This window comes from Calonectris borealis, chromosome 6 (assembly GCF_964195595.1).
Source record: "Calonectris borealis chromosome 6, bCalBor7.hap1.2, whole genome shotgun sequence".
In the NCBI taxonomy this organism is placed as follows: Eukaryota; Metazoa; Chordata; class Aves; order Procellariiformes; family Procellariidae; genus Calonectris; species Calonectris borealis.
This window is the reverse complement of record NC_134317.1, coordinates 4,435,529-4,450,228: the sequence shown is the minus strand read 5'-3', so window position 1 is coordinate 4,450,228 and position 14,700 is coordinate 4,435,529.

The following is a 14,700-nucleotide window of genomic DNA, read 5'->3' as shown; positions in this document are numbered from 1 at the left end:
ATACTTGCATTAGGGGGATTTATGCTGCTTCCCCAATTACTCGGAGAAACCCAGCCGCTTGAATCAGACTGCATCAGACCCAGATACTCTGCTTATGAAATAGCATATGGTTTAAAACCCCAACTCTTCTCTCTGCTGCTCATTTAGTCAAACAAAATATTTTTTATTGTTGTTTCTTGACTTTTTCTTTTCAGACACAATTCCTCTAGGCTATTGTTATTTCAACAAAAGAGGGGGAGGGATAGGCTCAGCTAGTTACTCTGTGGCTTTCTGGTGAGGAATTAAGAAATACTCTAACAGTTTAATAATGATAATCTCCAAATAGTTCATAACGGCATTAAGGGTAATTAATGACATTTGAACAGTAAGAGAACTTAATCCCTAGGGAAATGTGATATCCACAACTTTATTTACATCAGTAGTTGTTTGAAAGGTAAAGGGAAAGAAATAATCTGTTTTTAAAAAGGTTTCGTACTCGCACTGTTTCAGATTTTATCTTAATTTATTATAAACAAATAAAAATAAGAGAGTTTTTGCTAATAATAAAAACTGCATTCCATGTTAGATCCAGCATAAGGTTAAAAATAAAGAGGAACTCTTATATGTTTCCTGTGGGATTAAGATTTTCTGAAAATTATAAATCACCAGTGATACTGTGGTTTACAAAGAAGGATAGCTTCTTCTAAAAGACCCACATATTAACATTTAAAAAATATTTTTCATAGCTTTTAGAGCCATTAAAAGAACTTAAATAATTTTGATGATAAATGCTACGTACTGTAGCTTTTATGTTTTGGTAGCACTTTTTATTTTTTCTTCACATAGCTGACCTCGCTAAACCTTTGAAAAATGCTGTTACATCCTTTTACGTTTTCACAATTTTACAATGAGGGGAAAAATAACTCCTGTGATAGTTTTCGAGATAATACTTGAACTAGCCTGATTCAGATGTTTAGGTTTTGAAAGTCAACAGAAGGAAAAGAGTTTAGTTGACCTTGGGTGTTGAGAATAAATAGGATAACACCTGATTCAAGACAGGAAGCTTTAGTTGGGGTAAATATACAGAGCGAACCAGAGTGTGTCAATCCAGTTTAGCATTTGAATGCAGCCTCTGCTTTTTTGGTTATGCTCTTGAGCCTGTTTCTACTTTTGGCTTGTACGTTCCACAGAACTTCTGTAAAATCAGCAGGGACAGTGCTAATAAATTTATAATGTTGTTTTGTATTTCTGAACATAGTACCTCAGTAATTAAGTGAAATATTTATGATGAATATAAAACAATGCAAATTCATTTGTTTGCCTGAAAGCTAGCTTGTTATTTATTTAGATTTATCTTTGAATGATTCTTTAAATTGAATCACAGTATGAATGAGAGTGATATTTAAAGCAGAGAAAATTTTCTATAGTGTATTGATGCATTACCCGGTATTATCTAGTGTCAAAGCTATGCAGAAGATGATTAAAAAAAACCCCAGAAAAGAAAAAAACTTTGACCTAACAAACATTCTCTAGGTTGTTTTTTTTTTTTCCTTGTAGAAATTCCACAAGCTAAATCATTTCCCAACAGCTGAAATCTTTAATAAACCTTATGCTTTATTATAGCTAGCTGTACATATGTAAACTGGATCTTGAATTATAGGACAGGTAGGAGTAGGTTCAGCATAATGTGATCTAATTTTTGCCTCAGCTGGCTGTATTTTGCTTCATGGGCTACTACTTCCAGTGTTTTTTTGTCATTTACTATTTTCAATCTGAAACCCTCTAACCAATTCTAATCCAATGAATGTAGTGACCTACGAAAGGAAATGTCTATGCAAAGTGCCCTTGTGTTGATGATTATGAACTAAATTGTTTACTTCAGTTGGACTTTTTTCTCCTTCCCTAAGGAAAAATTATCTTCCAAAAATAATTTCCTTTACGAACGTATTATTGTAGCTCTCCTCATCTTTCTGTTTGACAGTCATCATGACTAAGGAATGGTTATCTTGACATAAGAAATGGAAAATATGATTCGTTTAAAAGTATATTTTATTTTGAGCTATTGCATGATAAAGTGTTGCCCATCCACTAATTAGAGTAGCTATATATAGTATTTTATCTAACTCTGGATGCACTGCTAATGTGCTGAAAAAATGTTGAGATTCATAGGTGGGAAGACTCCCCTAAGATTTTAGAAAACTTTAGCAGTGTATGGTATGCACATCTCTTCTGTTTCTTGTTTGAATTTGGTTTGCCAAAACAACCCTGAGCAATCAGAGTTGATCAACTCTTACACGAACTGACAAGGCACAGCTTCCATAAAGTGCTACCTTACTGCCGAGTCTACAGCCAATACGTGGGTGTTTGTTGAAAACCTGGCCATTACATGGAAGCTTTATTCGGTAAAGCACGTTATTCCTCAGCCTTGTCATCATTTTTTATTTATTTTATAAGTGTACAAATAAATTTTAAAATGGCTTTGCTTCATTACACGAAGGCATCCAGGTTGCTACGATCAGACCGAGAGCAGGGTTCCACGACAGTAGCAAAAGCAAAGACTGAAGTTTCTACCTTATGGTGTCTTATGTTGCCACCAAATGTGCTGCCACCGGAGCACATGTACCGTGACACGTGAGCAGCTGGGGACGCAGGAACGAGCTGTGCGTGACAGCGTTAATCTGCAATGCGTTCAGCCCGCGGTAGGCACCTGCAGGGATTTGCAGGTTGCCATTCCAATAGCTCAAGAGGGAGAACGTTAGCAAGGTGTTATGAGATATCAACTCAAAGACGTGCTGTGCTGCCCAGGAGCAGAACCAAGGAGTTTTGAATGGCTTTATTGACATCTCTAAGAAAGTTTTGGGCACCTTTTTTTGTCTTTTAAAGAAAAGCAGCAGCTTAGAATTAGCAGAAGGACTTCCATATTTGCTTTTATTTTGTCACTGAATATAATTTTTGCACCTCTTGTGCCCTTAATATTGGTAAAGTTGTTTATTTAATATATGCATCATGGACTGTCAACGACATAAATATGGTCATTAACTCTAAGATTTAAAAGGCTAAATTTTCACTAAATCAACCATGCCTGCTGCTTACTTTCTGACCTCTTAGAAAACTATTTGAAGCATGCTGTAAACATAGAGGAGGGCTCAGTAAGTTTAGTTGGCTTGAAATGTGCTACTGTGTGTTACTGTAAGAATGCTTCTTGGAATCTCTTGCTGCTGCATACGTATTTTTGGAAAACAATTTCCTCTTTGGAAATGCAAATCAGGCACTATAGTTTGATGCCATAGTAGGGCTGTGAAGTCAAAGAGTAGGCTTCCAACGATACAGAAATATTAAGCACAGAGAAAAGAAAATCGGTGCTGTGCTATACCATTTATTACTGTAGAAACTTAACGTGTGATTATGCCTTAGAAAGTTAAAATTCAGACATGATGGGCAGTCTACATCCCTTCCCCTGTCCCTAGGTCAAAAGGTCCTGCTGGACTTTCCTTCTTTTCAGGTATTCCAGAAAAAAGATGAAGTTGTCAACTTCAGTAAGTACAGCGATGCTCCTCTTTTCCTTCAAACCTCAGTGGCATGAAATTTTCAGCTCTCCTCATTTTTAAAATATAAAAATTTATTTCTCCTGGTGGATTCCCCATGTGGAGAGATTTAAAGAAATATATGAAGCACATTCATAACGAAGAACAAGCAAACATTCCCACTCTCTCAATTACTTTTGATTAAAAAAAAAAAAAGTGCTTTTGAGCAAATCTCATATTTTGAGGCCTGCCTCAAGGCTTCAGAGCCCTGAGCTGGCAGTGCCTCAGAGGTAACGGGGTGTGCTGTGGAAGGGTATGGCAGGGGGAGTCCTGCGATCGTCTCAATCCAGCTTCAGAAAGAAGGCTAAAAAATCCCTCTTTGAAGGGATATTTTGGTTAATGTTATATTTCCTGATATTCCCGGATTACGCGTAGAGTCGAGTCAAAAGAGTATTCCAAAACCTCAAAATAGAACTCAAAATACTCAAAATAGGACTCCAGTACTACAAATAGCATTCAAATCAGAAATAGCCCGTGCTCAGCTCCTCGCCGTTCCTGTGCCGAGCCCGGCGGTGGTGGGGCTGCGATGGCAGCAAGGCTCAAGCTCACGTTGTCCACCCTTAGAGCCATGCTGCTCCTTTGGGCTCCCCAGTCTCGCTTCGGATCGCAAGCTCGCCGTGGCACCCACGGCTACGGTTAGACTTCCTAGCCGTTTTGTCAATATAAATAGTAATACTTTTATGTTGGGTCTTAGCAGACATATTAAGTTTTTTGGCCTTGGCTTGCTGATGTCATTTTAGAAAAGTACTTGGCTCATGAGAAGTTGAAAGTGCGTGTATTCTGAGGAAAAAAAAAGTATTAAAAATAAGGTTGTTTACACTAATGACCTGAAACACGTTATAATCTCGGAAGGGCTTTTGCTATTGAACCCTGCAGTATGTTTTTACTAAGGGGATTACTAGTTCTCCCCCCATACACCCCAAAAAATCCACCCTAAACCCACACTAATATTGTTAGTAGTATAATTGCCTCAGTCCTAAGATGTGTTTCTCTGCTGTGGTTGACAGTGCTGGGGAAATAGCTGGCTAAGTGATTCTTGGATTTTAAACCACAAAAGACTGATCGTGAGTCCAATATTCACTTTTCAAGCTTGTGAGGAATACGATTTTGACCTCAGAAAAGGCACAATGCCTGTACTCATTAACATCCTCATATAGAGTGTTTTTCTTCAGGGGATGCTCCATAGGAATACCGTGGTGTGCCTGTAATATTGACTCCTTTTATGTCTTTTTTTTTTTTTTCCTTGGCTCTTCAGTGGTTGCACATCATGGCCTAAAACTGGTAACCTTCCAGAACAGGCCCTGGGTCTGTCTGTGATAAAATATAATATATGTGATGGACAGCAGATCCCAACTTTGCTTCAATAAATAATAATACTGTCTGCCTTTGTAGAGATATTAATTATTAGGAGCTTGCAGTATGCAAGGTAAGTTTTGGTTAGGAAAAGAGAATTTACCTTGAGTGGAACGTTCAATGTTTTGGTCGTTGGTAGGCTTTAATATGCACATGTCTTTATTGGATGCTGTAAAGCTGGCAGTTAGCCCACCTGTCTGCGGGGGTCAGGTAGATCAAGTGGGCTCTCTGAAGCATGAGAGTATGTCCCAAACCCACCAGGATTAGCGGTGAGTGATAGATCACCTTTTGGGCAGGGTCTTGGGGGGAACAAGAAAGAACTGGGGAAGCATGCAGTACACTAAAAAAAACATTGCTATGCAAGGAGGCAGGTCGGAGTGGTCCCCTTAGTAGCACACAAGTGGATATTATAATAGGTTACTAGCAGACCATAAGACATAAAACCAATACAAATGATAGTCAGATTACGTATAAGGTTAGTAGTGAAGTTACGATAATAATGAAGAATGGTGAAAAATGAAAACCAAGAATAACTTGGAAACTAAATCTTACCTAGAAGTTCAAATGCAGATACTTTTACTGTTCTTATTGGCTTTCTGAAAGCCACTTGCACTAACGGAGTTTTACCTCCATATATTTAAGTGGAGATCAGATACCGTGCCAGTAGCAAAAATTTGCTTTAATTATGAAATGAAAATAATTTTTAGTGGAAATTGAAGTCGTTTAGGTCTCAATCCTGCAAAGAGTTTTATGCTTGTGTTTAATTAGTGTTAACATCTCTAGGTAGTCCCATGATGAATCCTATTGATGAGAATGGTGCTGCTCAACTAAGGTACAGCTAAGCATATAAATATGTCCTTGCAGGATTAAGGCTTGGTTTACAATTGTACAGATTCATTTTCACTAGAGATCTCAAAAAGAGAAGCTTGAATTCAGAGTTAAAAATACATTTTGCTTTCACTGTTTCATTGCACCAATTATTAAGGAAAAGGCTAGATATATTAACCTGTTGCTCCATATACTAAGCCATACACAGTGCTTGCTCCTGTGCAGAAGAAAAGGTTTAAATTCCTTATCGTTCTGCTGGCCTGATTTCCACCCTCTCATAGCCTATCGTTCATACCAACTAAAGCATTTCCACTATCCCTCAGAGAAAAGCAAAGCCAAGGCAAATTAATCAGAGTAGCCACCTGCTTATATAGCTTAGATCATTTAATCAAAGAACAAGAGCACTACAGTGATGGAAAATTCGGTTCAAATAGCAAATAACACATATCAAATATTGAGAGGAACAGTATCTTGGTGTTTTGAGTGAGAGTAATCCCTGCTTATCAGTTGGCTATCATGAAACGGTCAAATATTCTGAATTTTAGATCACACACTGCATTTGTTGTATCTTAATACTTTTCCCAAATAAAAACAAACGAGGCAAGAAGATGTTTGTCCCATTAGCAATGTGTAAGTGAAAGTCTGCAAATAATTAGATATCTAGGATACATTACACTGATAAACATTTTAAATTATTAAAAATATTAATAAGGAGCACTAAAGAGTGGGGTTTTTTTTCCAACTAAGAAATGATATTTTGATGAAAGTGAGAAAAATTATTCTGTATCGGTGAAAAATTTGTATGTGCTGATGCTGAAAAGTCCATAAAGTTAAGTAAATTTCCAGTTTATAAACTAAGATTTATTTTCCTGGAAAAACATACATACTTGATAGACACGTGCACATACCTATTCTTATAATCATTCTTGAAATTTTGAATTTATGTTACGTTATGCCAGATCAAGAGCAGCGCTTCCCCTGCCTGGTCCCCTATCTGCCTTTGCTCAGTTATGAACACAAGAAGAGATATTAACTTGCTTACATTTTAAAAATGTGTTTCATTCCTGGTTTTGATGCACAATGAAGGCTGAAGAAAGCTTTATTTTAAGTGAGAAATCATCTCCATCTTCCTTTCTTCTCAGCACCTTCCCAGTAGTATTTTACTAACCACCAATGTTGATTGTTTTTAACTACTTGCTTCTCTCTCCTTTCCTGCAACAGCAGCGTGTCATCCGAATCCACTGGAGTTATTCAGAATGAACCCTTTCAAATATTTAACATACATTCAAAATGAAAGAAAAAGCTTCCTTAGTGCTTGGCCTACTTTTACACAACTGGTGAAAGCCAGTGCCATGAAGACGTTTGAAGAGGTCAACATCTTCTAGCAATCTTCCTGTGCTGACCATTGTTTCGCTGTGACTCTCCTGATGGACCTGCCCCAGGTCTCCTCTGTGGTCAAGAAAAGAATTTTGTGTACAAAACTTCAGGCCTGCCACCGTGCTTGCTGTCAAACTATGAAGACTTCCTTGGGCTTTCATGGGATATTACTGACCTGATGCAGCGTAAGATGGTACCGGAGAAGAAATGTGTATCTCTGTATGTGCTGCAGCTAGAATTGCAGCTGAAAAAAGGAGCAATTTTATCCCCTTCCTCTCATGTTTTTTTGCTAACAGGAGCTTCCCAACATAGGTGAAGAATTGACTGGTGTCTTCCTCTATTGAAAGCAAAACATTAGTGGAATGAAATGCACATCTGCCAGTGATGCTCAAGGTAATGTAAAATTGCAAATATCGACAAGAGAGATCATCTCCATGTATTGGTGGGCAGGTGAAGTCACACAGACAAAAGTCATAACCTCAGCTTTAGTTCAGATATTTGGGTGAAAGTGGCTGAATGGAAGAGGTGATACTCCAGTGGCGAAGAAAAATAACCTTTCCTACCATCTGTGGTTGATCCAGGAGATTTCTTCTCATGTAGGTAGCTGACTTCATCTTCATCCGAAGTGTGACTTCATCTGTTATACTTGCTTTTCTTTCCTTTCTAGTTGTTACAATGAGAATAATGTGATATATTGAAAACTAGCAGCATGTTAGATCTGGACTTCACTCTCTCTACTGGCTTACTTTAAAATACTGAGTTAAGTTTTAGAGCTCTGTGCTTTTTTCTTTTAAGCCTCCAATTCAAGGTGAAAGTCTTGGTTCTCGCATTTCAGGTATGAACAAGCATTCTGTGCTCAAGAACAAAAAAAGCATCTGTATTGCTTTGAAAGAGGAGGAAAGACCAAAAGTATGTCTTGCTGTTAATGGACTACTCTAAAGTATAAACATGGGCATATAGAATAGAATAAGTCACCTGAAATTTTTTTGCCTTAGTTGCCATTGTTTCCCATGGTTTCTACAACCATGGAAAAATCACACAATATACTGGTTTTTCAGTTTTTACTTCCTCAAAGTGGTAAAAGTAGTACTCTCTTCATCTACTTCAGCGGGGGCGTTCTGTGTGCAAATAACCACAGTGTGTCTTCAGAGGAAATTTCTGCAAAGGCTTGTGAAAGGGCTTTGTCTTATTGAACTGCTGTTCTCCTATCACACCACCCATGCTATCCTACCTTTGCTGGCCACAAGGTACTTGCAGTGTTTTATTAAGTCTGTTTGTCTGCTTGACCAGTGTCCATTTGCTGGTACTTTTGTGCCAGAAGTTTCCACCAAGGGCTGAGATTGATGCCTGGCAAGGGAAGGTAGAGGATTTGAAGAGCAGTCCCTGGTGAGATGATGTCCTTTTGAGCAGAGTGAAAATCAGGAATACCTTCTGCAGGAAAATTGGGCTAATTTCAGGGAAAATGTGGGGAGACGAAAAGCAATCACCACTGGGCTAGGAAGACAGGAACAGAAGGGGAATAAGATGCACTGAGTGGGAGTGGGATAAAATGTAAAATAACAGGGTCAGTACCGTTAAATCTCACAAGACCTTCTGTTTAACTAGGCATATCAAAGGCTGTGTCTTCTCCAGCACGACGTGTGCTCCTTCCTTCCCTCACTTGGTATTTAGCCTTTGCTTGTGATGGTGAATCAGACAGGTCACCCCGGTGCTTTGCTCCAGCCTGTCTTGCACACAGCATGACATCAAATTGATGGCTGCTCCTCGCCCTGTGACTCCCAGCTCCTCTTGGCTTTAGCACAGCAAGTTCCCTCTGATCTGAACGTCTTCAGCTGTTGTCTTCCTTGTAGGGGGCCCTTGTGTTTGGCAGCCACTGCTGGATCAGGCCCATGCAACTGCTACCACAGCTCATCTTCTCCAGCTTAGCTCCAGGTTATCGGACTCTGAGGATGAAGTCAAAGATCTTTGATCCCGATGAAGCCGCAGTGCATGTGACAAATGCATTGGCAGTTGGGAGGCAGAGGGACCAGGACAGATTTCATCAGGAAAGGGGTTCAACAATAGAGAAAGAAATTGTTGCACTGCTGGTTCAGTGAGAAAAACACTCTCAAAAAAAAAACAAAAAAAGTTTTGTGGTTGATTTATATTTCTATTATAGGCTTATCCTGTTAGCTTGTTCTTAGAGAAGAGCTGTTCCCTGCGGTATGATTTATTCATTCTAGAAACTCTCCTCCCCCAAGAAACTTGCAACAGTGGAAAGAACAAATATTGGGGCTATGTTTGAAGGAGAAATCTAGCAAAAGTGATTGAGCAGCTGTATTCAAGGCGGCATGCAATGGCTAACTCTTATGGAGTGCAACCACTTAGCGTAAATAGTTGAGAAATGCTTGTCCCTCAAACAGAGGGACTTCATGAGAGCCATAATGGCCATTTTAAAGGTTTTCCCAAAGCAGCATTTCTCCCAAATTCTGTTAAGGTGATGTTTTGAGAGTTGGGGGGGGAGGGGGGGGGAGAAATGATTCTCTAACAATCATATTTTTTTAATTTTGTGTTTTTTTTGCATGGGTGTTATGGGGAAGATAGAGGATGGTAAGTGTAGTGGGGGCTGGATGGGTGCAAGAGACATGAAAGACAAAGTTAGGCCAAGAGCTTGCAGAATGCAGGAGACCTTCGCACCCATGAAGACACCGCTGCTGAGTCAGGCCTGTGGCTGTGCGCACACCCAAGAAATACACATATGCTGATAGAAAACAGATTTAAAAGGTAATCGTGAAATTGTTTTAGAGCTCTGGATGTGTTTGGAAGTTTGTGACTGGTTGTCAGTGATGTCATAACCATATTTATTATAGCTCATAAATGGGTGGGTCTGACTGTTTTCCTTATTTTAATGTATAAATTGCAGTTTATAATGGCAATAAAACACTCCAGGCCATGCATTTCAGGGTGATTATTGCATTTCTCAGGTGGTTAAAGTTACTCTAACTGCCTTTCAGCTCAGATTTCAATAGTATTTGCCCAGTGTTCATGCCATTTTTACTTGTATTTTTATGTACAAACCTCAAATTAAAGTGTTTTATTGCTTTTTAATTAAAATGTTGAAGTGTAAAGAAGGAATGGTCACAGGCAGATAGAAAGTTGTGGTAGTAGGTGTTTTGATGTAAGAGGGGAATGTATGAGAAGGTAGATGGGGAGAGGAGAGGCTGCAGAGCCTGTCACTGTGTTTGGGTATTTCACAGATACCCACTACTGGTTCCAGTAAACACGTGGTTGAGTAGAAACATTTGTGAGCCAAAGGTGTTGGTGTCTACCTCGTAAAATCTAGAACAGAGAAATTACAGGCTAAATGGCCATGAACCCTTAATTAAGTGCCCTCCTGGTTGAGGCCGAGACGTGCTGATGCTCCCCACGTGGTGGGTTGTGACATCTCAGCTCATGGGGTTCCTGATTTTTAAGAGGAGGGGAAAAAATGCTCTGGTCTCCTGCGCTCTCATTCTTTGAGACACTGACCACCTCACGCGTGGCTGGTTGTACAGGGCAGACTCCAAATCCAGTGGCAATAGTGGGTTTTTAATGGAACGTAGTTATTCTGGAAGAAATAATTTCCTGGGTATATGAAAGAATTAATTCACCAGTTTGGCCCATGTGCAGGGTGAAATGTTTGCTTATTGAAATCCTTTTGGATGATGTCATGTCTAAGTATCTGCTGGCTAAAGCAAAGCACCAAAATCCTTGTGTTACATGTATTTGTTCAGTGGTGGCTGCTGCCTCTGTGCTAAGGGAAGGATGGTCCCATAGAGAGGTAGGGCCACTCCCTGTTGCTGTGGGACTGATGGACCCACAGCAGTGTTGTTCCTCCACACCCTTCTTGACACAGTGCCGCTCCTTCTCTTACACCGGGACAGCACCGAGTCCTTGACCAACCCACTGGTGAAATGCCCTCTTGCTGGAGGTGTCTACCACCCCGTGGACCAGTGAAGCCCTTTCCTAGCTTGATTCTCCAAGAATCTGAGAGAGTATTGAAGATGAGCGGCACAGCAGGACACAGCATCCACGAGGCTCCCGCTCCTTCCTAAGGCCCTGATGCTGACAAAAGTTATGGCCACATCTCAGGTTTGCAGTCATATTTCAATCTGCGCAAGCTTTCTTGTGGCTGGGCCATCGCAACAGTTTGGGTATCTTGATATTTGTAGTCATACACCCCTTTCCGTCATTGGTGTGGGGTTGGATAGCTGTACACAAAGGCCAGGCTCTTTAGCTGGGATTACCTCTTGTGGTACATCTTTACAGGAACTAGTGTTGGAGGCCTGTGGTTCACATCTTGTGGGTACCATTTTAAATAAATTTAAAAAGAAAATCACCCCCCTCGCAGGTAAGAGCATAAGTATTATATGTTTCATGGAGGAAAGTTAAATTAGGGATTGAGCCTTTCACTAACAATAAAAAAAAAAAAGGAAAACAAACTTTTTTGGGTGTCTAATTTTGCACAAAAAATGTACATAAAATAATATTTTTAAAGCAGATTTTTTCCATTGTTTCCCCCATCTTTATTTCTATTTCTCCTGTGCAAAATATCCCTCTTGCATACCTCCCCTTTCTTCCCATACAAGAATGGAAGAAATGCTTAATGGGAAGCAAAGCACATTAGGAATATTAAGGAAAAATTACAGTATATACACTATGAAATGAAATGCATCTTTTGTGGATAAATCCCCCCAGAAATCTTATATTTCCAGGCATCCACTCACATACCTTCATGTAACAACTTATACATTCGTAAAACATTCATTGAAAGCAGCTCTGCAGTTTTATAGAAAACAACATGCCAGGGATGCAAGAATCTTGCCAGTTCTGTGAAAAATGACACCAATTAAAGCTTAAATTGCTTGTTTTCTCATAAGGTACATATTTTCATAACTTTGAAATCAAATAATTGCTGCTTTTATATTAAATACAATAAAACAAAAAGGATGCTAGTTTAGAGGAACTGCTACAAGCATTTTAATATAATTTTCCCACCATTTAAAGTCACAAAATATGGAAAACAAGTCAAGTATGCAAAGTTCCAAGGAGATAGAGAAACTCCTTCAGATTATTACATCATTTGTCTTTTGTGTCAGGAAATGTGTATGTGATTTCATTGTTTGATTAAATGCCAAAAAAAGGCATATTGCTCTTATCTAACTGATTACAGATTTTATTCATCTGAAAAAGTATTTGTTCGTACTTTGACATTAGAAGGCAATATTTTTTTTAATGGTCCAAACAAGCATTTTCAAAAAAATATAATCCTAACTTCCCAGGCTTGCTTTTTATTTTGTATTAACAATGCACTGTACTAAAATTTCCCATACTGGAACACAGTCCCTAGTGGTTTTCAAGCTATAAACTGAGTAAACAGTCCCTTTCTTATTGAGTGTCTGTGTGAATGCATGTTGTTTCTGGAATACATCATATTCATTTGCAGAAACTCTGTGTATGGATCTTTAACACTTTTTTTTTTTCCCCTCTTTTTCCGAGGTACCTAAAATAATAGCTTTTTAAGACAGTATTACAGTCATATAACTTGTTGGGAAAAGCACACCAAGGCTCACAATCTGAATTAAACATGTGTCATTGTGGGTAAGTTTCATTTAAAATACCTATATCTGCTAATTATTTAATATGCTAATGCTATGCTGCTGTATTATCTCTGAATAATGTTAGCATGTTTTTGGCGATGCTGCACTAAGAAAATAAGAAAATCAACTAAAAATATTTCCATATTGAGTTCCCTATTTCTTCTGGTAAGTGCATATAAAGGTGACGCTTATCAGTGACATTTTTTGGACTCTCACCATATCAGGGTTGACAAACTTAGCTTTGCATACTGAAGAATCCTTTAAAAAAAAAAACATAAATAATCTGAGGACAAACACGAAGTTTCATCTGGGGACTTCAGGGTCAGTTACCATTAGCCTGGCCTCCATTAACCCCCACAGGAAATCTTCCAGGATCCTTATTTTATCTTGTGTGGGTGTTCCCAAACTATCAGTCTTTTATTTTTTTTCCACCAAAATAGAGATACAGTTTCCTTTAAAAGACATGGATTTCATCTGGTAGAACATTTTAAAAATGTTTACAAGTCACAGAGAAATTTGCAAGGAGAATGGCGATATTTTAAATTGCTCTGTTAACAAAACTCTGCCTAAATTTGGAAGAAGGAAAAAGAAGATTTGAAAACTTAATAAGCGATTAATAGTAAGATATTAAAAGACAGCTAAGCGTTCTCAGTCGCTAGGGAAAATAAACTGGTATGGTATAATGAGATCCCTACAGTCTTGTGATCAATCCAAAGTAACAAGAATGTAATACCAATGGGTTAACTAATTATATCTATATATTTAAAAAGTCTCTCAGTAGTCTGAATCATGTCCAATATGAATACTGAAGATTACATGATCTATTATTAACCCATTAGTATTACGCTTTCGGTGTGCTTTGGCAATGAAGAACGCTAACGGGAGTAAACTGTCTGAAATATGTGTCTTTTTAATAAAGTGGGTGATTTTTTGTTGGGGGGCGGGGGGGGGAATATATCTTATTTATGGTGTCATTTTAAACTCAAGTTACAATGTCTTAGATTTAAGAAACAGGCCAGTAATCCAGGCAAGGGTGTCTCCTGCAAGGAGACAGAGATTAATGCCATGTGTACTGATGATTCTCCACCACAATTTAGGATTCTGGTGGCGCCATGACGCCCCTGTTTTTTATGGTGGTTTGCCAAGAGAAAATTACTTAAACCAATTGTGAATGCATTCCTGTTATACTTTTACACAACCACATTTATGTACATAAATAGCATAATGAGTATTTTTTAAATGATCTCTCATTCCAGATTCACCTACTTTGCATAAAATGTCAAGCGCAGGAAGGAGGGGAGTTGGGGTTTTGTTGGTGTTTTTTTTCTTTTTCTATTTTTTTTTTTTTAAGAGAAAGGTTTTCACATGGGAATATACTTTTCTCCCCCCTCCTTCTTTCTCCATGACAACTGACCACAATTGAAGTAGATTCTTCTTAACATACTGTAATGTGAGAATTTTCTTCAGCTGGAGGGTGTTTTATTCCCTAAATTGAAAGCTGTTCTACTTTACTGCATAAAATGTGAATGTGAAGATTAGGATGAGTACCTTTGCCAGGTAAAAACTGGCAGGGGGAGAGCTTGAAGGCTCTCAAAATCATCATAAGCTTTTAAGACTTTACAGATCTGAGGTTGAGAATGGCTTGTAGGCTGAAATGTTCTGAGCTGAGCAAATGATGTCCTTAAGTTGAGGAGAGTTTGCACCAGGCAAGCAGAGTATTTTAAGACGTTTTGGCTAACTTCACAACTGTTTTTATCGATTTGCTTGTGTATGAGTATGGGTATTTATGCAGCATTCATCTTGTTGGTTTCAAAATTTTGTAAAGGAGACATTTATTCTTTTTTTCCCTAATCTATGAAGAGGGGTTTGTGGAGTCGTCTATTTTATGGTGTTATTTTTGTGAAGCTGCTGTAGGTCAATAAAGCAAGATTTATTAGCGGCTTTTAGAAATGCTGGTATTC